This window comes from Hyla sarda, chromosome 2 (genome assembly GCF_029499605.1).
Source record: "Hyla sarda isolate aHylSar1 chromosome 2, aHylSar1.hap1, whole genome shotgun sequence".
In the NCBI taxonomy this organism is placed as follows: Eukaryota; Metazoa; Chordata; class Amphibia; order Anura; family Hylidae; genus Hyla; species Hyla sarda.
This window is the reverse complement of record NC_079190.1, coordinates 229162594-229187226: the sequence shown is the minus strand read 5'-3', so window position 1 is coordinate 229187226 and position 24633 is coordinate 229162594. Positions and strand designations below refer to the sequence as shown.

Below are 24633 nucleotides of genomic sequence, written 5' to 3'. Positions count from 1 at the left end.
GAATTTTTGAGTGAAATGATTGATGTCATTACAAAGTACAATTGGTGGCACAAAAAACAAACCCCCATATGAATCTGTAGGTGCAAAATTGAAAGTGTTCTGATTTTTAAGAGGTTAGGTGGAAAATATGAAAGTGCAAAAACGAAAAAACCTCTGGTCCATAAGGGGTAAAGAGAACGGATCTGGCAGGTTCTGTGGAGACGAATTGTAAATGGAAGAATTGCCATGATGGTCTGGGCCGGATGGAGAAGCAAAAGAAAAGTGATCGATTCCAATTAGAGAAGACGTCACCTGATGTAATCACTAATATGGTCTGTACAGCTTGTGTAGAGCCAGGGTCACTTTTATAATGTCACTGTAGGGGGGGGGGGATATTAGTCTGTGCCTGGTGGTTTTATTCAGTATCAGTATGGTAATATTATCCCATCATTATATGGTGGTAATGGTAGTGGTCATACTGTGGCGGTATTATTTGTCTCTTGTATAGTGGTGTTATTGGTCATATTGGTCTGTGCATAATGGTTTTATTGGTGATTCTGGTCTGTGTACAGTGGTTATATTTAGCATCAGTATGGTAGTATCTTGTCACTATATGGTGGTCGTGATAGTGGACATGGTGTGGTGCAATTATTTGCCCCTTGTATTGTGGTGATAATGGTCTTTGTATAATGATTTTATTCAGTATCAGTATGGTACTATTATTCGGTCATTATTTGGTGGTAAAGGTAGTGGTCATAGTATCGCGGTATTATCTGTCCCTTGTATAGTGTTGTAATTGGTGATACTGGTCTGTGTACAGTGGTGTTAATGGTGATATTGGTCTGTTTACAGTGGTGTTAATGGTGATATTGGTCTGTGTACAGTAGTGTTAATGGTGATATTGGTCTGTGTACAGTGATGTTAATGGTGATATTGGTCTGTGTACAGTGGTGTTAATGGGGATATTGGTCTGTATACAGTGGTGTTAATGGTGATATTAGTCTGTGTACAGTGGTGTTAATGGTGATATTGGTCTGTGTACAGTGGTGTTAATGGTGATATTGGTCTGTGTACAGTGGTGTTAATGGTCATATTGGTCTGTGCATAGTGGTGTTATTGGATGATACTGGTCTGTGTATAGTGGTTTTATTCAGTATGGCAGTATTATCCCGTCACAATATGATTCACTATACTCCAGGTTAGAAAGATTTATCCCCTATCCAAAGAATGGGGGTTAGGTGTTGAAAGAGGGGGGGGGGGGGAGCAATTTTCTGGGCTTGCCTCGGGCGCAAAAGGAGCTAGCTACAGCTCTGGCAAGAAGATTAGTAAGATGTATTCTTTTGACTATAAAATATGAAGATGATTTGTGATGAGGAGGGGAAAGTTTAGAGGAAAAAATGTGTGGCATTGCTAAGCCCATTCAAAATTATTGGTAAATACCCTAAATTGAGTTCGGTTTTAAATACCTTATAGTTGCTTATTGCACATATACAGTGGACCATGTATATTGTTTTCCAATTTTAGAAGGCTTTCAATTTTGGTAACTAAAAGCCAATGCAATTATGATAGGCTAAACAGCAACTTAGAGTCCATTAGGACTTAAACCACACCTTCCATTTTAGCAGATGATGTTAAGAAAATCTTTTAGAGCCATCAGCCCTCACAATCAATAGTCTGATAGTTTTAGAATGCCGCCAGAGGCTTTTACATCTTTCATTATGTTTATTCTAGGAAAAGTATTACTGTGTCTTAAATTGGTGACCTAATTACAGACACTATGGTTAAAATGAGACGGAATGAGAGAGGAGTAAATGGACAGCATGCAAGTACTGTAAGAGGCGCTAAGAAAGCAAGAGTGAGCCATATCTACACTTAACTATTCAGGTCCAGGAAACACATTTTTTTTTTATTCATCTGTAAGAAACAGAAACTTTAGACTTTTAGACTTTAGATCACATCCATATATGATTGTATATAATCTTGCATCTATATATTTAGCTATCTATTCATCTATCTATCTGTCAGTCTATCTATCTCTCCTTATTAATTTATCTTTCTACCTATTATATGGGCAATGCATTAGGGTTGTAGTGAGGGCAATAGTAGGTGGAACACAAGAATACTGTGTCATTTACGTGTTTTAAGGCATATATGGTAAGTAGACTCAACCATTGCCAAAACACGTCCTTTACCTGTACCACTGACATTTTGAATATGAAATAATAAACCTCATCTGATTTAGCTACATTGGTGAGTGCTGAGTCTACTTTCTATATATGTTTGGATTTTTCTCACCACTTGGACCATCACCCATAGAGGTTCTGACCCATCATCTCTACAATTTACATACTTCCCCACAGTGCTCTCTGCTTACATCTCTGTCTGTGTCTGGAACTGTCCAGAGCAGGAGCAAATCCCCATAGCAAACCTCTACTTCTCCGTCCAGTTTCTGTCATGGACAGAGGGGTCAGTAGGGAGCACTGTATTAATATTGGAAATAATTACACAATAGAGCACTGCAAAGGGATTGGGATCATGTAGGTCCTACTTGACCAAATGAAAAACTTTTGGGCACGGGTGGTAATAAGATTTTTCTGAGTGGTCACAGATAGAGACTAGCGAATTTTTGAAAAATTCAATTCAGCCAATTAGCTGAATTTTCCGAAAAAAAATTGATTCGGTCTGAATTTATTTGCGGTGAATCACTATTAAAAACGGCTGTTTCTGAGCTACAGAGAGCCTTAATCGGGGTGTATAACACATTGCCTTGCCGTAACATGCATAGGGAGTGTGCGGTGTTAGTGAAATAATACTGTTATTCAGTATGGCATGCAGATTAGAGGCGTCACTATTAGAATCACTGTGGCAGAGTGGCACAATGACAGAGCCTGGAGGTGGCATCAGAATGAGGAGACCATATAGTGGCTGAATGACACAGCGTGGAGGTGGGGGCAGCATGAGGAGACCATATAGTGGCTGATGGATGCAACCTGGAGGGGCAGCAAGAGGAGACCCTATAGTGGCTGAATGACACAGCCTGTAGTTGGCGGAAACTTGTGGAGACCATATAGTGGCTGCATGACACAGCCTGGAGTTGGCGGCAGCAAGAGGAGACCATATAGTGACTAAATGACTCAGCCTGGAGGTGTCTGCAGCATGAGGAGACCATATGGGGGCTGAATGACCCAGACTGGAGGTGGCGGAAGCATGAGGAGAACATATGGTGGCAGAATGAGACAGCCTGGAGCTGGCATCAGCATGAGGAGAACATATTTATGCATAATGAGACAGCCTGGAGGTGGCATCAGCATGAGGAGAACATATGGTGGCAGTATGAGACAGCCTGGAGCTGGCATCAGCATGAAAAGAACATAAGATGGCAGAATGAGACAACCTGGAGGTGGCATCTGCAGCATCAGGACCCTGGCCACGCTTCACCTTCTGCTGACACATCTTGCCAGGTTAACTTCCCCGGATGCTTGATGAAAATCTGCCACACCGCCGAGTAGCTGATTTTATCACCAACAGTCCGCACCAATTGATGACAGCAGATGGGTTGGTGGTCAAGACACGACCGCTAGCTGATACTGGGAGCTCAGGCCTCGCTGCAACTCCTGCTGCCATTCGCCCCTAGTCTGCTGCAACTTCTGCCTGTGCTTGATGAATTTAGGCCTCTGCCACTCCTCTGTGCATATCCTGGCACTTCTCTGCCTGACATACTTAGTGCGTATATGAGGGGAGGACAATACGCTCCACTACTTAAAACAGTATTTGTCTAGAACAGCAGCAGGTGTGTACTTTTGGCTGGTCTTTCATAGTAACTATCCAAGGTAAAAAAGTCTCGGCATACGGAATATACTTGCAAAAGGTTTATTCAGCTTAACATAGCTGGGCGTTACTGCAAGTGTATCGGCTCACACCTGAGCTTTTTAACAGCTGTTAATAACCGATATAGCCACGGCCGGCTACTATCCCTAAAGGGACATTTAAACCATCCCTGGTGGTCCAGTGGGGTGGATTGCCCCCCCCCCGCAGTGCCATCGCGCGCGTGGGGGTTGGGTTAGGCCAGTATTTATCCACTGTGGAGGTAGCGGGAGGGCTTACCTCTCCTACTGCGGCTGTCCCGGCTCTGTGATTGATAGAGCCTGGCTGAACCAGGCTTTATCAATCAAGCGCAGAGCACACAGATCAATGTGGTATACAATAACAAGTTTAAAAAATAAGAACATTAACCCCTTGCATATTAAAAGTTTGAATCGCCCCCCTTTTCCAAAATTCTATATAAAAAATATGTAAACATAATGAAAATAAAACTAGGTCTGTTGAGAAAGAGAACGGCACTGCTGAAATGTGCAGTTTCACGGCAGGGGACTAACGATGAACCAGGTGGTGCTCAATCTTTCAAGAAAGACAGACAATCCCAATATTCAAAGATGAGATAATAAGATGGTACTCACCACGGTCGTAGCTTCATATCCTTTATTCGGGGATAGCAGGGGATAGAGGTGCAGTGTCAGGCAGGTATCATGGCAAGGATGCCGGGGACCTCAGCATGGAGGTAACAGCTGTATCGTACTTCTGTACATCTTCAGACCACTAATTAAAATAAACATATGTGGTATCACCGCGTGTGTAAATGTCCAAACTCTAAAAATATAATGCAAATTAAACTGCACGGTCAATAGTGTACACGTAAAATAATTCCAAAGTAAAAAATTTTGTATTTTTGGTCACTTTGCATACCCTACACATTTTTTTAAAAGGCAATCAAAAAGTCCCATCAAAACTAAAATGGTACCGATAAAAACTTCAGATCACTGTGCAAAAAATGAGCCCTCATACATCCCTGTATATGGAAAAATAAAAAAGTTAAAGGGGTCAGAAGACCAAAATTTTACACACAGAAATTTTGGTGCATGTAGTTATAATTTATTTTATGTAGTAAAATAAAACCTATATACATTAGGTATCCTTGTAACCATATGGGCCAACAGAATAAAGACATGGTGTCATTTTTTATCGAAAAGTGCACTGTATATAATCGGAAGCCCCCAAAGTTACAAAATGGCGTTTTTTTTTTTCAATTTTGTCCCACAAATATTATTTTTTCTGGTTTTGCCGTAAATTTTGTGGTGAAATGTTTTATATCATCATAAAGTACATTTGGTGGTGCAAAAAAAAAAGCCCTCATATGGGTCTGCATGTGCAAAATTGAAAGTGTTATGATGTTTAGAAGGTGATGAGGAAAAAAAAATGTGCAATGTGCAAAAATGGAAAAACCCTGCGTCCTTAAGAGGTTAAACAAAACCCTGACCCTGGCAATAAAGGTATGTTAGGGTTAAATTAACTATCCTATATTTTTAGTGGGCATATAAGTAACATGTGATTGAGTATCATCGAAATATCTCCAGTTGTTTGGTAGTTATGCAGTAACATATATTTCTCATATACTTGTATGGGACTTTAAACAAAAACCCAGACTCTCACAAATGGGGGTGAGTAAGGGTTAAATCACCTATCCTATGTTTGTTGTTGACGTATAAGTAATAGGTGTGCCAAGTTTCATGTTAATATCTTTAGCCGTTTGGACGTGATGCTGGAACATACACACATATACATATACACACATACATACATACATACATACACACACATTGAGTTTTATATATATATATATATATATATATATATATATATATATATATCCATATAGTTTAGAAGAAAGTACAGGCAACTCACCACGTTGTAGTAACTTCGTGTTTATTGCTGGGACATGCAGGTAAAGTGGCTTCACGCCACACCGGGATGCCGAACACTAGTGCTTTAACCGATGACAGCTGTTTCTTTCCTTTCAGGAACTTCAACAGATCGTCTGTTGAAGTTCCTGAAAGGAAAGAAACAGCTGTCATCGGTTAACGCACTAGTGTTCGGCATCCCGGTGTGGCGTGAAGCCGCTTTACCTGCATGTCCCAGCAATAAACACGAAGTTACTACAACGTGGTGAGTTGCCTGTACTTTCTTCTAAACTATATGGATTTGCATTCACCTTATCACTATCGCAGTACATGAGCACCACCACATGAAGATACGCTGCTAGCTAGAGTGCGCATATAGACTACTTAAGGGAGAACATAGAGGGAGAGCAGTGCCAGCACTTCACTTTCTGTCATGAAGCCTTGTGAATATATATATATATATATATATATATATATATATATATATATAGTAGAATAAAGCGTCCCGCAGCACTCCAATAGTGATCAAAATAGGTTTATTATCTCAAGGTAAGATACAACGTTTCGACCGTCACCACGGTCTTTTTCAAGCATAAGCAAGTGACACACTCCTCCCATATTTATATGGGGTACAATATCAAAAGGTGATTGTGCTCAATAAAGAATAAACATGCAATACAATGGATGCTGTGACAGTTGCGTGAAAAAAGAACATAATGGTACATAGAAAAAATGCATATTTTTAACAAGGCAGTGTAATCAGTGCTGTACAGTATATACAATCTGACATATATCGCATCATGTGTAAGTGACAATTAGTGTACAGGTGTGTGGACATTTTCTACATACACTCCTGTTTTCACCATACTAACACACACTTCCCATCTTCCGTAGTTACGTATATACATTCATCCACACTATCACATTACATCTGAATTGACAGACTAAGTACGGGAACTTTGCCCGCACTACACATGGTTTCATTGACAACAGTACACATCTATACGCATGCGCCAAACAGGACACTACTTTCCCTGTAGTGTCATGGCGCTCGCGGCATCCGGAAGCACAGTGAGTGTGCACGGACCGCGAGCTACAGTGTCGTTGCCTAGCAACGCGCGACGCTCCCTTGCGATTGGCTGCACTCCGGTTGGCCTGCGGAATTCCCTCGAGCCGTGTGCACACACAGCGTCAGGGAATGGCCGCCATTACCACAGATGGGTGAGTGTTTGACCTCTTGGCATGTTCCCCTGATTACTTTTAATGTCCACACACCTGTACACTAATTGTCACTTACACATGATGCGATATATGTCAGATTGTATATACTGTACAGCACTGATTACACTGCCTTGTTAAAAATATGCATTTTTTCTATGTACCATTATGTTCTTTTTTCACGCAACTGTCACAGCATCCATTGTATTGCATGTTTATTCTTTATTGAGCACAATCACCTTTTGATATTGTACCCCATATAAATATGGGAGGAGTGTGTCACTTGCTTATGCTTGAAAAAGACCGTGGTGACGGTCGAAACGTTGTATCTTACCTTGAGGTAATAAACCTATTTTGATCACTATTGGAGTGCTGCTGGACGCTTTATTCTACTATACATCACTGCTGCTGCCAGTGACCCGGTCTGCGATTGGGCCCGCTTGCACGCGCTACACCTTTGCATCCCTGGTGTGCTGCTCCTCCTTGCTATCTGGATATATATATATATATATATATATATATATATACAGCAACAGAAGCATTCTTCTGTTGCTGTATATCTAGCCAAGTAGCGTGCACCTGTAGGCCAGGTCCATATAATAGTTTGGTATCAACTAAAGTGCTGGCTGACTAATTCTTTGTCTGTATTGCACATACGGGGGAGTGGCTACCTCCATGTTGGCCTTGCACCCCACCCACCTCTATCAGGTGTGTATATAAGGTGTCTTGGATGTTCCAGATCCTGCCATGCTTACTGAACTGTTCACACAGAGGCATATACACAGTGTAGGGTCCGTCCCAAGGAGGCTACCTTATCGCGGTGGGACGGTCCAAGCTATTTGACCGCCGGCGGAGACAAATTTGCGAGCTAAGTGCCTCACTATTTCATAGTTTCACATTTGCATCTATTACACCATAGCTGTATAGCTCTCCATGTTTTAACTGCATTTTCATGTTTCACCTATATCCTTGTGCTGGCAGTGTGCTGCTGCATTCTTCTGTTGCTGTATATCTAGCCTAGTAGCGTGCACCTGTAGGCCAGGTCCATATAATAGTTTGGTATCAACTAAAGTGCTGGCTGACTAATTCTTTGTCTATATATATATATATATATATATATATATATATATATATATATAGATATATATTTTTACCATGAATATACTCAGATTTTGTTAATTATGGCATATGCACACACGCTCCATACGAGCGTGCATATTATCCTCTTTTACAATATTATACCATATTACATTTATATTAATTACTCTGTAAGATAATACCTCCCTAATTTCATTATACCATAAGGTTACGTTCACCCAGCCAATGTCCACATAGAAAATTCCGTGCAGACATTGCGCTGTCAGCTAAACGCCGGCAGAACATGCCAGAAGCTAGGACCGCTCGGAAATGCAGCGTCTCCTAGATGGCAATGCATTTCTGTGCAGACTCAGCTGAAAGAATAGACATGCCCATTTTTTTGCAGACTTCAAAATAGGGATTTCTGCAGCAGAAACATCTGCTGTGGAAATTCCGCCATGTAAACCGTGCAGCAGTATCCCATTAATATCAATGCTCCATGTGGAATTCCATTGTGTGAACATTTGTTTTTGATATCTGATTGTAGAATATCTTATTTTGCTTGTTACACAACAGTACTCTACACTAAATTGGGGAAAAACAGAACACTAAATGAGGGAAATAAAGTATGCAGCAAATAGTACTACACTAAATTGCCATTACATTTACCATTGGTATGTGATCGCTTTTTAATACCATATAAGAGGTTCAAGCTAGGTACAATCAAATGTATTGTTTGGCCCAGTGTCTGTGTATATATACTTATTCACTAGAATAGTACTTATTTAATTCCCTGGGGACCAAAATCCTTCATTATTCATTGGCATTTTTGATGCACTCTTTAGTTTTGGTGTCTTTTATGTCCCTCCCTGCCCCCTTCTCCTTCAACAATTCAGTAAACTTCGTGGGTGGCAGGGAACTGTATGGTGCTGATCGGAACAGAGACAATCCAGGTGTATAAGTTCCGGAAAAATGCTTTTATTCGACCAAGATGCAACGTGTTTCACTGCACAGGTGCAGCTTCCTCAGGCATGGCAATCACAGATCCGGACAGGGTTATGTATCCAAAATGTAACCCTTTACATACAAGCAAACATCAAAATCCATGTTCTATATCACAAAAGAGCAACTAACAAAGATTATAGAAAGACAAGAAATGAATAAAAAGGTGTCAAATGGGCACCATACAAAAAAACGCTAGCGTGTGTGCATACCAAAGCGATTTACATGCAAGACAACATGTGGATAACAGGTGATAATCATGCAGCAAAAAAACAACATGGTATAAAATAAGAAAAAATGTATATATGAAAAAATATTAGTAATAAAATAAATAAATAAATAGACACATACTCCACAGTCTGAAGAAACAACTACTGTGAGTTATTAGCTATTGAAATGTGTGAATGGATTATTTATCAAACATTTTCGATTATTTCATTAAACCCTGAGGGGGTTAATGTAGCTAATTTATATATCCAAAAGGATTCTCTATTTATTAATTGTTGGTATCTATTTGATACATTATTTGGGATATTTTCAATAATTTTCAAACTGAGGGGATCTATTGATTTCTGGTGTGCAATGGCAAAATGTCTTGACACGCTGTGGAGCATGAATCCATGTTTAATGTTCCACCTGTGCTTGTTCATACGGGACCACAGTGTCTGAACAGTGCGGCCCATGTATTGCAAACCGCAAGTGCATGACAAAAGATACACTGCACTATGCTGCAATCATGCACTTGCAGTTTGCAATACGTGAGCTGCACTGTGGAACATTAAAGGGTACCTCTCATCAAAAAAACTTTTGATATATTATAGATTAATGTATGCAGAATAACTTCACAATTGCATGTTATTAAAACATATGCTTCTTTCTTTTTAATTTTCCACTTTGAAGAAATGACCACTAGGGGTCTCCCTACCAGTCCTGGCAGCAAGCATTTCAGACTCATGCTGGAGTCCTAAACACTACGAGCTGCCAGTCTGCTTTGTTCACAAAGGAGAACACTCAGAGCTGCCAGCCTGCTTTGTTCACAGCCTGTTTGGCTGTGAACAAAGCAGGCTGGCAGCTCTGAGTGTTTAGGACTCCAGCATGAGTCAGAAATGCTTGCTGACAGGACTGATCGGGAAAAATACAATAGAAAGAAGCATATTTTTCATTAACATGCTATTGTAAAGTTATTGAACATTCACTAATCTAAAATATATCAAAAGTTTATTTGATGAGAGGTACCCTTCAACCCCTTAAGGACCAAGGGCGTACAGGTACGCCCTTGGACCTGCTCTCCTGATATAACGTGGGGTTACACAGTAACCCCGCGTCATATCACGGCGGGCCCGGCGTCATAGTGAAGCCGGGACCCGCCTCTAATAGCTATTTACCCTTTAGCCGCGCGCTCAGAGCTGAGCCGCGCGGCTAAAAGTGAAACCGAAAGTGGCCGGCTAGCTCAGTCGGGCTGTTCGGGATAGCCGCGGCTAATCGCGGCATCCCGAACAGCTGACAGGACAGCGGGAGGGCCCCTACCTGCCTCCTCGCTGTCCGATCGCCGAATGACTGCTCAGTGCCTGAGATCCAGGCATGAGCAGTCATGCGGCAGAATCGTTGATCACTGGTTTCTTATGAGAAACCAGTGATCAGCATAGAAGATCAGTGTGTGCAGTGTTATAGGTCCCTATGGGACCTATAACACTGCAAAAAAAAAGTGAAAAAAAAAAAGTGAATAAAGATCATTTAACTCCTCCCCTATTAAAAGTTTGAATCACCCCCCTTTTCCAATAAAAAAAAAAAACACAGTGTAAATAAAAAGAAAAATGAACATATATGGTATCACCGCATGCGGAAATGTCCAAATTATAAAAATATATCATTAATTAAACCGCTCGGTCAATGGCGTGCGCGCAAAAAAATTCCAAAGTCCAAAATAGTGCATTTTTGGTCACTTTTTATATCATTTAAAAATGAATAAAAAGCGATCAATAAGTCCTATCAATGCAAAAATTGTACCGTTAACAACTTCAGATCACGGCGCAAAAAATGAGCCCTCATACCGCCCCATACACGAAAAAATAAAAAAGTTATAGGGGTCAGAAAATGACAATTTTAAACGTATTAATTTTTCTGCATGTAGTTATGATTTTTTCCAGAAGTCCGAAAAAATCAAATCTATATAAGTAGGGTATCATTTTAATCGTATGGACCTACAGAATAAAGATAAGGTGTCATTTTTACCGAAAAATGTACTACGTAGAAACGGAAGCCCCCAAAAGTTACAAAACTGCGTTTTTTTTTCAATTTTGTCGCACAATGGTTTTTTTTTCCGTTTCACCGTAGATTTTTGGGCAAAATGACTGACGTCATTACAAATTAGAATTGGTGGCGCAAAAAATAAGCCATCATATGGATTTTTAGGTGCAAAATTGAAAGAGTTATGATTTTTTAAAGGCAAGGAGCAAAAAACGAAAATGCAAAAACGGAAAAACCCCCGGTCCTTAAGGGGTTAAACATGGCTTCATGCTCCACAGCCTGTCAAGACACAGTAGTTGTTTCTTCAGACTGTGGAGAATGTGTCTATTTATTTATTTATTAAATTCAATTTATTTATTTTATTGCTAATATTTTTCATATATATTTTTTTTCTTATTTTATACCATGTTGTTTTTTTGCTGCATGATTATCACCTGTTATCCACTGTTCTTTCTTTGAAACTATAGTGCAATATATACTAATATGTTGGCTTGCATGTAAATCGCTGTGGTATGCACACGCACTAGCGTTTTTTTGTATGGTGCCCATTTGACACCTTTTTATTAATTTCTTGTTTTTTTATGTCTTTCTATAATCTTTGTTAGTTGCTCTTTTGTAATATAGAACATGGATTTTAAATAGATTTGATGTTCTTTGTAAATTTCATGTTTGCTTGTATGTAATGAGTGACATTTTTTATATATAACCCTGTCCGGATCTGTGATTGCAATGCCTGAGGAAGCTGCGCCTGCGCAGTGAAACGCGTTGCTTGGTCAAATAAAAGCATTTTACCTGAACTTATACACCTTGATTGTCTCTGTTCCGATCAGCGCCATGGAGTTGCCTGCTACCCACAAATTTTACTGGATTGTACAAGTTTACAAGGGAAGGCTGCAGACAGAAAAGCTACCACTATCATTCACTATATGCTGCCCATTGTTGTGTATGTCGATACACAACTGGAGCGGGTAAGAGACCATCGCTACCCCCGCCCCTGTCCGGCATTAGCACATGTGATCCTCCACAGGGAGCGCCTCTGCTTTGTGGTTTTAGCCCTTCTCCTTCAAGTCCTTTATGTAGGTCTTATCTTCGCATGTATGAAATTGTTTAGCAATTTAGATTTTTTTTCCAAAATAAACAAATTAGCCAGATACCAACCAAGCAGCAACAGGCTGACTTTTCCAGGGTGGGCGAGGACCATTATTATTGGTCCTGCCCAGTGTAAAATATGTCAGCCTGCTATCGCCTAGGCCCAGGAGCGCCATATTTGATGCTCTGGGCCTTTTGGTACCGGCCCTTCTCAACACTCCTGTGGCGATGGGCACCAGGGTAATATTTGGAGGTCAGCACTAGCTTTTTTTGGGGCTAACTCTAAGCCCTGGGTTAGTATTGGATTCCGTCTACAAGACAGCTTCCACTACTAAGCCTGAAGATGTAATTGTAAAAAACACAACACATTTAAAAAAACACTTCCCCACAGCCCTTAGTAAAGAAAAAAGGCTGGTCATCATTCTAATCCTCTCCCCTAGGAAGAGCCCCCATAATGCAGTGTGTTCCTAAACAGGAAGCTTCCAATTGTTTGGGAACACTCTGCCAGGAAGATTATGTTACCATTATGGAAAACGCATAATGAGAACAGAGCCAAACTTATCACCCCAACTTCCTGCCTGGTACATGTAACTCCGCCCCTTAATTAAGTCATCACTGGGGGGGAGTTACACTGATTGGGCCAGAGAAGAAGCTGAGGGTGGTAAGTTGACGTCTGCCTACTGTGTCCTGTATATACAGTCATCTATAGATGACTGTATATACAGGATAGTGCACAAAGAGTGTGCACTATGTGTTAACTCTTTCCTTGTAGGGCATCTGTATAGTATACATGGGTACCCTATGCACCCCTGTACTACTGTACAGCCAGTGGAGATAAGTAGTGATACTTTACACACTGTATATGTATATGCTATACATTATTCCTTGCCTCCTTATACTTTTTGGGCCTGGCCCCCTGCATCCAACCCATTTTACCCTGAAGGCAGTGAAAAAACTGCCACAGGGTACAAAAATTACTGTTTCCACACACCAGGAAAATCTTCTAAAAAAAAGACGGAAGAAGGACTGCCAAAACCCAGTAAAAAGCTGTAGCAGTTTTTTGGGCGTTTTTGCTGGTGGAAAAAAAAAAAAAAAAAACTTCAGTGGAATCCTAACCTCAAAGTAATAGAACAAAATCCCTGTGTCCAGGACACAACACATCTCCTGTGAGGTGTAGATCAGGTGTACAAACAGAACTGTGTGGAGATTTAGAACTTTGCACAAAATTTATCATGTGGCTTGCACAAGTATGGTAAATTTGGTGCAATCAAAACTATCTACAAAAAACATCTACAGCAACATTGATAAATGTCCTCTATTGAGTTTTATATAAAAATTAAGGCTAAGTTTCCACTTGGTGTTTTTTCTGGCAGTTTTGGATATCTGCCTCTGTGGGTTTTTTTTAAGCCAAAGACAGAAGTGTATTCAAAAGGAATAGGACATATAAAGGAAGGACTTATTCTTCTCTTCCCTTATGGATCCACTTCTGACTTTGGCTCAAAAACTGCAGTGGCAGTATTCCAAAAACTGCCAGAAAAAAACCAAGTGGAAACTTAGCCTAAGGCAGGCAGAATAGAAGTGTTATGTAGAAGAAAATAGGGGAAACATGCAAAAAATCACCCTTTTCCTTAGCAATAGTGATATATAAATATATATATATATATATATATATATATATATATATATATATATATACACAGTGATCCCTCAACTTACAATGGCCTCAACATAAAATAGTTTCAACATACAATGGTCTTTTCTGGACCATTTTAAGTTGAAACCAGACTCAACATACAATGTACAGACAGTCCAGATCTGTGATACCTGTCAATGGCTGGAAGAACCGACCAATCAGAATAGGCATTTCACTGGTAAAACTGAAGCATATGTACTGACTGATGTCTAGTAGCTCCCCCTACAGTACAGGGAGGTATTACATGTTCTGTACTCTTTACCTGTACCAGGATTAGCTGCTCCTCTGGACACCAGGTAAGGGAGTCTCCATGTTACTTTTTTAGGACGTTGCGTGTTCTGTACAGGACCCCGAAGAAGCTCCTGTCCTCTACATAGACCAGTGTTTCCCAAGCAGGGTGCCCCCAGCTGTTGCAAAACTACAACTCCCAGCATGCCCGGACAGCCTATGTCTGTCCGGGCATGCTGGGAGTTGTAGTTTTGCAACAGCTGGAGGCTCCCGGCTTGGGAAATACTGACATAGACAGTGATTACAGCTCCCAGCAGATCTTTATTACTTTTATATGGAAGGATTTGCTTTATCTATATTAGTTATCTACTTATTTTTCTTTAATCCTCACTTTTTCCCTATTTTTGGATGACATTTTGGTGCCTTTAGAACCAATTACCAGGTTTCCATAGAGTTATGGTCTCAACATACAATAGTTTCAACATACAATGGTCGTCCTGGAACCAATTAATATTGTAACTTGAGGGACCACTGTATGTTTGTTTTTACATTTCTTCCCTTGCTTATAATAGAACTGTGAAACAAGGTTGGTGACATCACACATGTGACATCACAGAGGATCATCTATATCTTTGCCTTTCTTGTAATCAGGCAGCAAAGAAGAGAAGAAATTTCATGGAACAGAGGGAGGATGGCCAGGAGCAGCCAAATACAACCAACAAACCAAAAAGATTGGTTCTTGGCATACCTGCAAAGTACCAAGGACATTATAAAGAAAACATTCAGCAAAGAGAAGTTGAAAAGGGGTAATCCAGGATGAGAAAATCAGAGCTAATTTCTTCTAAAAACTGCACCACCTCTGTCCTAATGTTGTGTGTGATATAGCAGCTTAGTTCTTGAAAAGTGAATGGAAAAAACTTGTAATACTACATACAACATGAGGACAGGTATGGCGCTGTTTTTGGAAACAAATAGCTCTGTTTTCTATTCCCTTTAACAAACTCCTAGGATGCATCACCATTCATCTGATGGACGGCGCAGGTAGGACACTACATGTTTTTCTATATATTTCTCACTATTAACACCAGATTGATGTAACTAACACAATCATTTCACTGGCCTCAGTGCTGAACTTCTAGACACATGGGATATTTATCAAAACCTATGTACGGGAAGAGTATCATCTTTCATCTTTTAGAGATTTTTGGAGAAATTTATCAAAATCTTTGGAAAGGAAAAGTTGCCCAGTTGCCAATAGCAACCAATCAGATGGCTTCTTTCATTTTGCAGAGGCCTTGTTAAAAATGAAAGAAGCGAGCTGATTGGTTGCTATGGGCAACTGGGCAACTTTTCCTCTGCAAAGGTTTTGATAAATCTCCCCCTTTATCTTTTATAGGCCTTTTGAAAAATGATGCTATTTGATTGGTTGATATGAGCAACTGCACCACTCTTAGGCTGCACAGATTTTGATAAATCTCCTCCACTGAGTCTCTAGGCCCCTCCAGCTGACCTCTATATATTGGTTATTTCACTTAAATTCCATGTAAGAAGAGCCAACTAATGCCACAATTAGAGATGAGCGAACTTACAGTAAATTCGATTCATCACGAACTTCTCGGCTCGGCAGTTGATGACTTATCCTGCGTAAATTAGTTCAGCCTTCAGGTGCTCCAGTGGGCTGGAAAAGGTGGATACAGTCCTAGGAAAGAGTCTCCTAGGACTGTATCCACCTTTTCCAGCCCACCGGAGCTCCTGAAAGCTGAACTCATTTATGCAGGAAAAGCCATCAACTGCCGAGCCGAGAAGTTCGTGACAAATCTAATATACTGTAAGTTCGCTCATCTCTAGCCACATCTCTCCCCCTAACGTTATATTAGTTATTTTACTTTACATTATAATAAAAGCATTACCATAGAATTCAGGTGTTTAGGACGAGATGATTGTTTAGCACTTGACAGAAGATGAAAACCCATGTATGAAGGAGGCAGGGCTGCCCTTACACACACGCTATTAGATCTATCTGCATTAAATGATCTTCTTTAGATCTGGGAGAAATCTGTGCCCCTATGTACTATTGTGGAAATTGTAATTAGAGATGAGCAAAGTTACAGTGATTTGATTTGTCACGAACTTCTCGGTTCGGCGGTTGCTGACTTTACCCTGCATAAATGAGTTCAGCTTTCAGGTGCTCCGGTGGGCTGGAGACTCTTTCCTAGGACTGTATCCACCTTTTCCAGCCACCGGAGCACCTGAAAGCTGAACTCATTTATGCAGGATAAGTCATCAACTGCCGAGCCGAGAAATTCTTGACGAATCGAATCACTGTAACTTCGCTCATCCCTAATTGTAATGATGGAGGATAAATTACATATTTTTTAACTACTCTAGGTATGCTGGGTAAGTGAATTCTTGGTTTTTATTTTTCAGTGATATATCCCCTGAATGAGTGCTGCCTAATTTTTTGATTCATCTCTTTTGAGACTGCCCAGTATCAGGCTAGGTTTCCACACAGGTTTTTTTCTGGCAGTTTTTGGAATACTGCCACTGCAGTTTGTGAGCCAAAGCCAGAAGTGTATTTAAAAGGAATAGTATATATAAAGGAAGGACTTACACTTCTCCTCCCTTATGGATCCACTTCTGACTTTGGCTCAAAAACTGCAGTGGCAGATATCCAAAAACTGCCAGAAAAAAACCTGTGTGGAAACCTATCCTCATGATCGTACATATTGGCCCTCATATAGTAATTTCCACCATTTTCTTTATCTTTTCAGTTTTCCCTCCTATTCATCAATGTGCTTTTTTACAACTTTTGGTGCACCCAAATAACCAAACAAAAGAGGTTTTCATTCATTTCACCTCTCATTTCTAAGTAAAAGTTTACAGGGGAAAAAAGTGCCAAAAACAGTGCAGATAATATTATAAATAACCCAAATTATGAAAGAGAAGAGGCCAGGTCCACTTTTGGATTGATAGTGTGGATAGAAGATTTACTCATTTATTCATCCAGATTATATTAAATCTTCTATCTATGAGCCTGTTCAAGGTTCTGCATTGGGATTCGACTTCAATCCAGAAGTGTGAGCTACTGGAAGGGACTTTCTTGTGTGAACTTGGCGAGAAGTACTGGTTGCCTGGTCTTTGTCCCCCCAATGTGAAATCAGTCAAATGCATTCTATACCTCCCCCCCCTTTTTCTTCCTACTTTTTCCCTGCCATATCTTTCACTCCCCTGCTATTTGGGGAAATTGGAAAAGGGCGTACTTACACATATTTTCTTGGCTCAACTTTGTGGTGTCAACTGTGTCCCTCCATATATACCAGGGGAGTTCTACTACATAAATGGCATTAGTGACTGTTTGGATGAGCGCTGCCCGTTTTGTAATAATTTTATAATACAGGGCTTTATTAGAAAAGGGGCAGTTATATCATTTTTTTTTTACATTATCTATTGAAAACATTTTTATTTTCACCCTTTCACCTGTTATACTATACTGCAGTACAACTTCACTGCAGTATAGTATAACTGTTATGACAGTTCGCCTGTACGATCCAGGCTAGGACTAGACCTTACAGGCTTCCATACTGGGAAGACAGGAACTGGCTTTCTGTTGCCATGGTAACCAGCCAGGTCGCGTTGACAATCTTGAGGAAATACAGACACAATTTTTCCTGGAATGAATGGAACGTACCATTACCTGCACAGCTACCGCTTTAATCATTGTGGAGCTAGTGGACATTTCCGGGTATGGGAGCATACCTGTACACCCTACGTCTTCAACTGGTTAAACCAGTGCCTCTTGAGGAATAACATACTGGAAAATTTGACTTCACTTTTAAAACTTATGTTAACTTTTTTTTTAGCAATATACTGAAAAAAAAAATACAAATACAAATAACCAAAGTATTGGGTTCAAAATGTGTAATTTTCCCTTATGCGGCTATCCTTTTATAATCAATCATTTTTGGGCCAGGTAGTCCGATGATTTAGCCTTCTTTATAATTCTTGACTTCTTGACCTGGTTCAAGTCATCGGGTTATTTGGCGACTTTAGAGTAGTATGAATGTAGGACTGTGGAAATAACATGTTGGGGGCTCAAATTGTGGGTTTTCCTAGAGGAAAACGTCAGTAAAGAGGGGGGCCATAGCTATAGAGAATAAGCTATTTTAATGGTAAACTCTAGAAGTGAAGAGATAAGGGAGATTTATCAAAACCTGTTGAGAAGAAAAGTTGCCTAGTTGTCCATAGCAACCAATCAGATAGCTTCTTTCATTTTGCAGAGGCCTTATCAAAAATATAAGAAGGGATCTGATTGGTTGTTATGGGAAACTGGGAAACCTTTCCTCTGCACAGGTTTTGAGAAATCTCCCTTAGGGTACGTTAACACGTACGCATTACCTGCGGAATTTCCGCAGCATATTTTTTCAGCAGATTTTGCTACCATTGACTTCAATGGGCCCAAAGGAAAATCTGCAAATCTGCCTCTATTGCGGATTTTCTGCTTACCCATTAAAGTCAATGGTAGCAAAATCTGCTGTGGATTTTCTGCAGTAAATAAGCTGCAGAAATTCCGCTGGTAATCCGTCTGTGTGAACGTACCCTTATTGTGTTTAGGCAAATAGGTAGCTGTAAGATACTTTAGCACAAGCAATTAGGTAAATATTGTATTTGATAGTTTATGTATAAGATTTCTTACTCACCTCTGTCTAGTGTGTGCATATGTGAGCCCTTGAAGCACAAAGTTTCCAGGAGGGACTGGGCCTATTAGTTTTGGTATAGTGGAGTGAATGGTTTGGCTTTTACTGGAGGCATCACAAACCTCACTTGTGTACTGTGTCTGGTTTTTAAGAGTAAATAAAGGACAACCATTTATACCCACTATCTTCTAAAAACTTTTGGCCCTCTGTCGTATGTAATCCATATCTATTTATTAAGAAGTGACTTTACATAAGGGCATCCTCTGGGACACACTACTGACAATTTAACCTCCATAGTTCTCTTAAGGTAGTTTAACTATTTAGCCACATCAGACATGTATGCATGTAGGATGGTATCAATTGGGTAAATAGGTGAAGGACGACAATTATATGAACGGATGGCAGCATACGGAAACTTTACTGTTTGTTTCCTTCAAAGCAAAGGAGGAGTGTAAAATTGGTAAAAAGGGCAATTTTGGAAATGGACAGGAAGACGGAGAGGAGGAGGAGGCCTGCATTTCGACCCTGAAAACCCTCATGGGTTTTTGGGTTCAAAATGTGAAATGTTCCCTTATGCTGCTACCCTTTTATAGTCCATAATTTTGGGTCAGGTAGTCCGATAACTTGGCAATGTGAGAACAATATGATTGTCGGATGGTTTGGGAAAATAGGTGTAGAAGGACGAATGGATGAAAGGATGTCGGCATATGGAAACTGTAATGTTTGCTTTTTTCAATGATAAGGACGAGTGTAAAATTGGTAAAAAGGCCAATTTTGGAGATGGACAGGAAGTATAAAGGGGAGGAGGCCTGCATTTTAAACCTGAACACCATCAGGGGTTTTTGGGTACAAAATGTGTAATTTTTCCTTATGCTGCTACCCTTTTATAATCCATAATTTTTGGCTTAGGTAGTCCGATAACATGGCAACATGAGAACAGTATGAGAGTAGGATGGTTTGGGAAAATTGGTGTAGAAGAATGAATGGATGAAAGGATGATAGCATATGGCATATTTACTGTTTGCTTTTTTCAAAGCAAAAGTGGAGCATATAATTGTTAAAAAGGCTATTTTTGGAGATGGACAGGCAGGCTGAAGGAGAGGAGGTAGGCCTTTATTTTGAACTTAAATCCTCAACTGGGATTTTGGGTTCAAAATGTGTAATTTTCCCTTATGCTGCTACCCTTTTATAATCCATAATTTTTGGGCCAGGTAGTCCGATAACTTAGCGACATGAGAACAGTAAATGTGTAGGATGTTTGGAAAATCGGTGTAGAAGAATGAATGGATGAAAGGATGGCAGCATGTGGAAACTACTGTTTGTTTTCAAAGCAAAGAAGGAGTGTAATTTTGGTAAAAAAGGCCAATTTTGGAGATGAACAGGAAGACTGAAGGCGAGGAGGAGGCCTGCAATTTGAACATGAAAACCCTCATGGGTTTTTGGGTTCAAAATGTGTAATTTTTCCCTTATGCTGATATCCTTTTATAATCTATAATTTTTGGGCTAGGTAGTCCGATAATTGGGTGACATGAGAACAGAATGTGTGTAGGATGTTAATGAAAATAGGTGTAGAAGGACAAATGAATGAATGGATAGCAGCATGTGGCAACTTTACTGATTGTAATCAAGAAAGGCGCAAGTAGGATAAAGTCCTGCATCAGGACCAAACTTAGTCATATGAGGGTCACCCAGCATATAAATCAAATAAATAACAAACACCTAATAATGTGTTTAGGGGTGTGCCTAAAACGTAACTTTTACTTATTATTAGATAAAATACCAAACTTAAATCGTGTATGTGACGGACTGACTCTGCCAAAAGTGACTTCTCCTTCCCGATGACAAGCCCCAGCATATCGAAGACAATTTCCCCAGGCAGAACTAGAGATTATTGCATCCTTGTACCCAAAGAACCATGCAACACCAGTCTTCAGGTATAAAATCAGAACTCTTTATTGTGGAACAAGTGTCTTCTTTTATAGGAAGGACATCACAGGGGGAAGGGTCAGTAAAGACAATACAAGTGACAGTGAGTCTGGGAGATAATCCAATAAAGGTGATTAGCTCTCCCTATACAGTGCCTTGAGTGCAAAAGGTGGAGGTGTGCAGAAGTTGAAGCATGTGTAGAATTAGTGTATTGTACAAAAGGGTGAACCGTGTGCAAAAGTGGACCGTGTGCAAAATGTGTTTTGTGTAAAGGAGGTCGACAGTGTGCAAAAGGTAGACCATGTGCAAAAAGGTGTATTGTGCACAGAAAGTGGACTGTGTGCAGAAAGTGTATGAAAACAGTAAATAAAAGTATTTTAATTCTGAGCTTTATGTCACTGGACAACATCAACTGAGGGGTACAAATAGTGATGTCCTAAAGTCCATCCAAGTAGGTAGGGTGACTCTAGGATCCGTCACAGTGTATTTGTGAACATAGATAACCATTGCCAATAAAATTGCAAGGGATTATAGCTGTATGGTGGAGGGCCCAGGTGGGCTCTGCTTGGCCCTGCCAGCCCAACCGTGCCTCCTACACAACAAATTTTCCCAACCAAATAAAGACCACCGACGTGTTTCTACCAACACTCAGGCTGGTGTCATCAGGGAGGTAACATCGTTGCTCAAAACATATATAAAATGTGTAGACAGTGTATTTCCATATAGATCCAGATACGGGGTTGTTGCAAAAAAATGGCTGACCCTGACTATTGTGACGTCAGGGATTCATATTATTAGCCTGTAAAAAAAATGCAGCTCAATCCCTATAGGTCCCTGTAGGTCAGGGGTCCTCAACTGGCGGTCCGCGGTCCAAATCTGGACCGCAGAGGCCAGTAGTCCGGACCCCTTGCTGCATGACAGCATCAGTCCGCTCACTGATGCTGAGAAGACATGAAGTCTGCGCTTCTGACAGACAAAGGAGGGGAGAGAAAGGCGCATACCTCACTAGTTGTTTGCAGAACAGTGATACCGGGAGATCAGAAGAGGCAGAGATTTTCCCCATCCAATCCCTGCTCACTATTCAGCCTGCTCACTGTGAAGTGCCCGGGAGGCTGCAGCAGTCAGGATAGGGAAAGTATGTGGCACTTCAAAATAGGTTTTTTTTGCACAGCGATCTGCTATTAAAGAGGTCAGGCTGTCAGTGTGTCAGCCCGACCCTCCTGAAGTGCAGGGAGCTATAACGATCAGCTCCTTGCCACATAAATCCCTAAACACAGAGCCCGATGTGACCCTGTGCTTAGAGCTGATGGCCATATACAGGGAGCTTGCTTCCTGCAGTCAGCTGGTCACTGTCAGATTCCAGGAGAGCAGTGACCTGCAGAACAGGGGGGAGAACATGAACTGTGTCCCCCCAGCAATCCTCTGTACTGAGATCACTGCTAATAGTGCATTACATATATACAATCTGTCATCTGCATACAGAGGGTTGCTGGGATAAGGCAGATCCCAGATTACTCATGCCCCAGGTTAATAAATGTGAAAGTGAGTGAATAAATCAGTTGAAAATAAAACTATATAAAAAAGGTTAATAAAGTAGTGAATGAATACCCCAAAATTAAAAATTAATTAAGTCAATTATTTCCCCTTTAGGCTAGGTTCCTAGTGAATTTTGTATTTATGTTAGACTGGCTTCCATTTTATTATGTTTAACCCATCAAGGACCAAGGGCGTACCTGTGCGACCTGGTCCCGTTTACAGGGTTTAAACCGTTCTCACAAGCGGAGAACAGGCTAAACCCAGTGGGTCCCGGTTGCTACGGTCAGCCAGGACCCACGCCTAATGTCGAGCTCCGCCGATCGGGCCGATGCCTGGCATTAACCTTTTAGACGCTGCGATCAAAGTTGATCGTGGCATCTAAAGTGCTGGGTTAATGGTGTTAGTTAGCCCAGTGGAGCTGATGGGGACATCCGCGGTGAAATAGCGGGTACCGATCAGCTGACTGGAGGACAGGAGGGTCTTCACCTGCCTCCTCATCGTCCATTCGTCGATCAGCTGCTCCAAACCTCAGATGCAGGCTAGAGCAGCAGAGCGCCAAGAACTCTGATCAATGCTATGCTGCTGTATAGCATTGGTAAGTATATGCAATCAGAAGATTGCATGGTATAGCCTCCTATGGGGGCTAAAAAAAAAAGTGAATGAAAGTGAATTTACCCCTTCCCTTAAAAGTTTAAATCATGCCCCTTTCCCCATTTTTTAAATAAAATAATGTAAAAAATAAATTAAAATAATCATATGCTCACCTTCTCAGCCAGAGTCCTGCGAACGGATAGGTGTGAACCAACACCGGATATTATGAAGAAAAATGGAGGTCCAGCGCAGGTTTCTTGTGCAATAAAAAGCAATTCTTTATTCAAGCCATAACAGAGCAGGATACAAAGTGACGCGTTTCAGCCAGTTTAACCAGCCTTACTCATACCAGCCGTATAAGTAAGGCTTGTTAAACCAACTGAAATGCGTCACTTTGTATCCTGCTCTGTTACGACTTGAATAAAAAATTGCTTTATATTGCACAAGAAACCTGCGCTGGACCTCCATTTTTCTTCATATTACAAAATAAGGTTAGCTAAACTGCACGGTCAGTGGCGTACACGTAAAAAAAATATATCAAAGTCTAAAACTGTGCATTTTTGGTCACTTCATATACCATAAAAAAAAGTGATATAAAAGTCCCATCAAAACAAAAATAGTACTGATAAAAACTACAGACCACGGCGCAATAAATAAGCCCTCATAAATAAGCCCCGTATGCGATAAAAAAAAAAAAGTTATAGGGGTCAGAAGATGACAATTTTAAACATACAAATTTTTGTGCATGTAATTAAAAATTTTTTTAAAGTAATAAAATAAACAAAACCAACATATATTGGGGATCCTTGTAACCATACGGACCTACAGAATAAAGATAAGGTGTAATTTTTACCGAAAAGTTGTTTTAAATTACAGCCTGGGCACAAAAGTGTTAACTGGATAACCCCATTAAGACACAAATACAACTAAATATCTGAGCATTACAGGGGTACTCCGCTGCTCAGCATTTGGAACAAACTGTTCCGAACGCTGGAGCCGGCGCCGGGAGCTCAGGGGTCAGGACGTAATGTCATGAGGGGGCGGGGCAATGACGTCACGTCCTGCCCCCTCAATGCAAGTCTACTGCTGTCACGCCCCCTCCTATAGACTTGCATTGAGGTGGTGGGGAGTGATGTAAAGAGGGGCAGGGCTACGACGTCACAGGCTCCCGGCGCCAGCTCCAGCGTTCGGAACAGTTTGTTCCAAATGCTGAGCAGCGGAGTACCCCGGAGTAATGCAGACGGACGCAGACAGATACAGACTGCTCAATTAGCATTGGCCGGACCTGACTAGAAAAGGCTAAAGCACTCATTATTATTACACGTGCCTTATTAGGATAATAATTTTTGCATGGCAGTATGGTCCCTTTATTTAAACCAGGCCTTAGCATTCCGCTCGGACCTTCACCTGATGGAAGAGCTGGATAAGCGGACCCATACTAAAAGTAGTTGAGTACCCCTGCTATAGGTGAATGGTTCCCCAGGATCTCCTAGTCCAGGTCCACCTAAGGAATAAACACAAATACAAATAGCCCAATCAGTATTAACCTGCAAGAGAAACGTAGGGGAGCTACAAGAGTTCCCTAGTCCTACTTACTGTTTACGGTACAGACGAGGTA

General features: G+C 40.7%; 1 long non-coding RNA gene across 3 annotated transcripts in view; it reads right to left on the bottom strand.

The window, feature by feature from the left end:
- Window positions 1-16377, bottom strand: part of LOC130355813 (uncharacterized) — a 61143-nt gene extending 44766 nt beyond the window's left edge. Inside the window, exons 1-2 of one of the 3 annotated variants that reach the window (XR_008888669.1) lie at window positions 16179-16377; window positions 4437-4575 (exon numbers count right to left, since the gene is read on the bottom strand). This is a non-coding gene — a long non-coding RNA (uncharacterized LOC130355813). Of the gene's footprint in view, window positions 1-4436; window positions 4576-15371; window positions 15484-15857; window positions 15982-16178 lie in introns of those variants that run through there. The other 2 variants (XR_008888667.1, XR_008888668.1) reach the window with 2 other exon arrangements.
- Between the last annotated feature and the right edge of the window lie 8256 nt (window positions 16378-24633).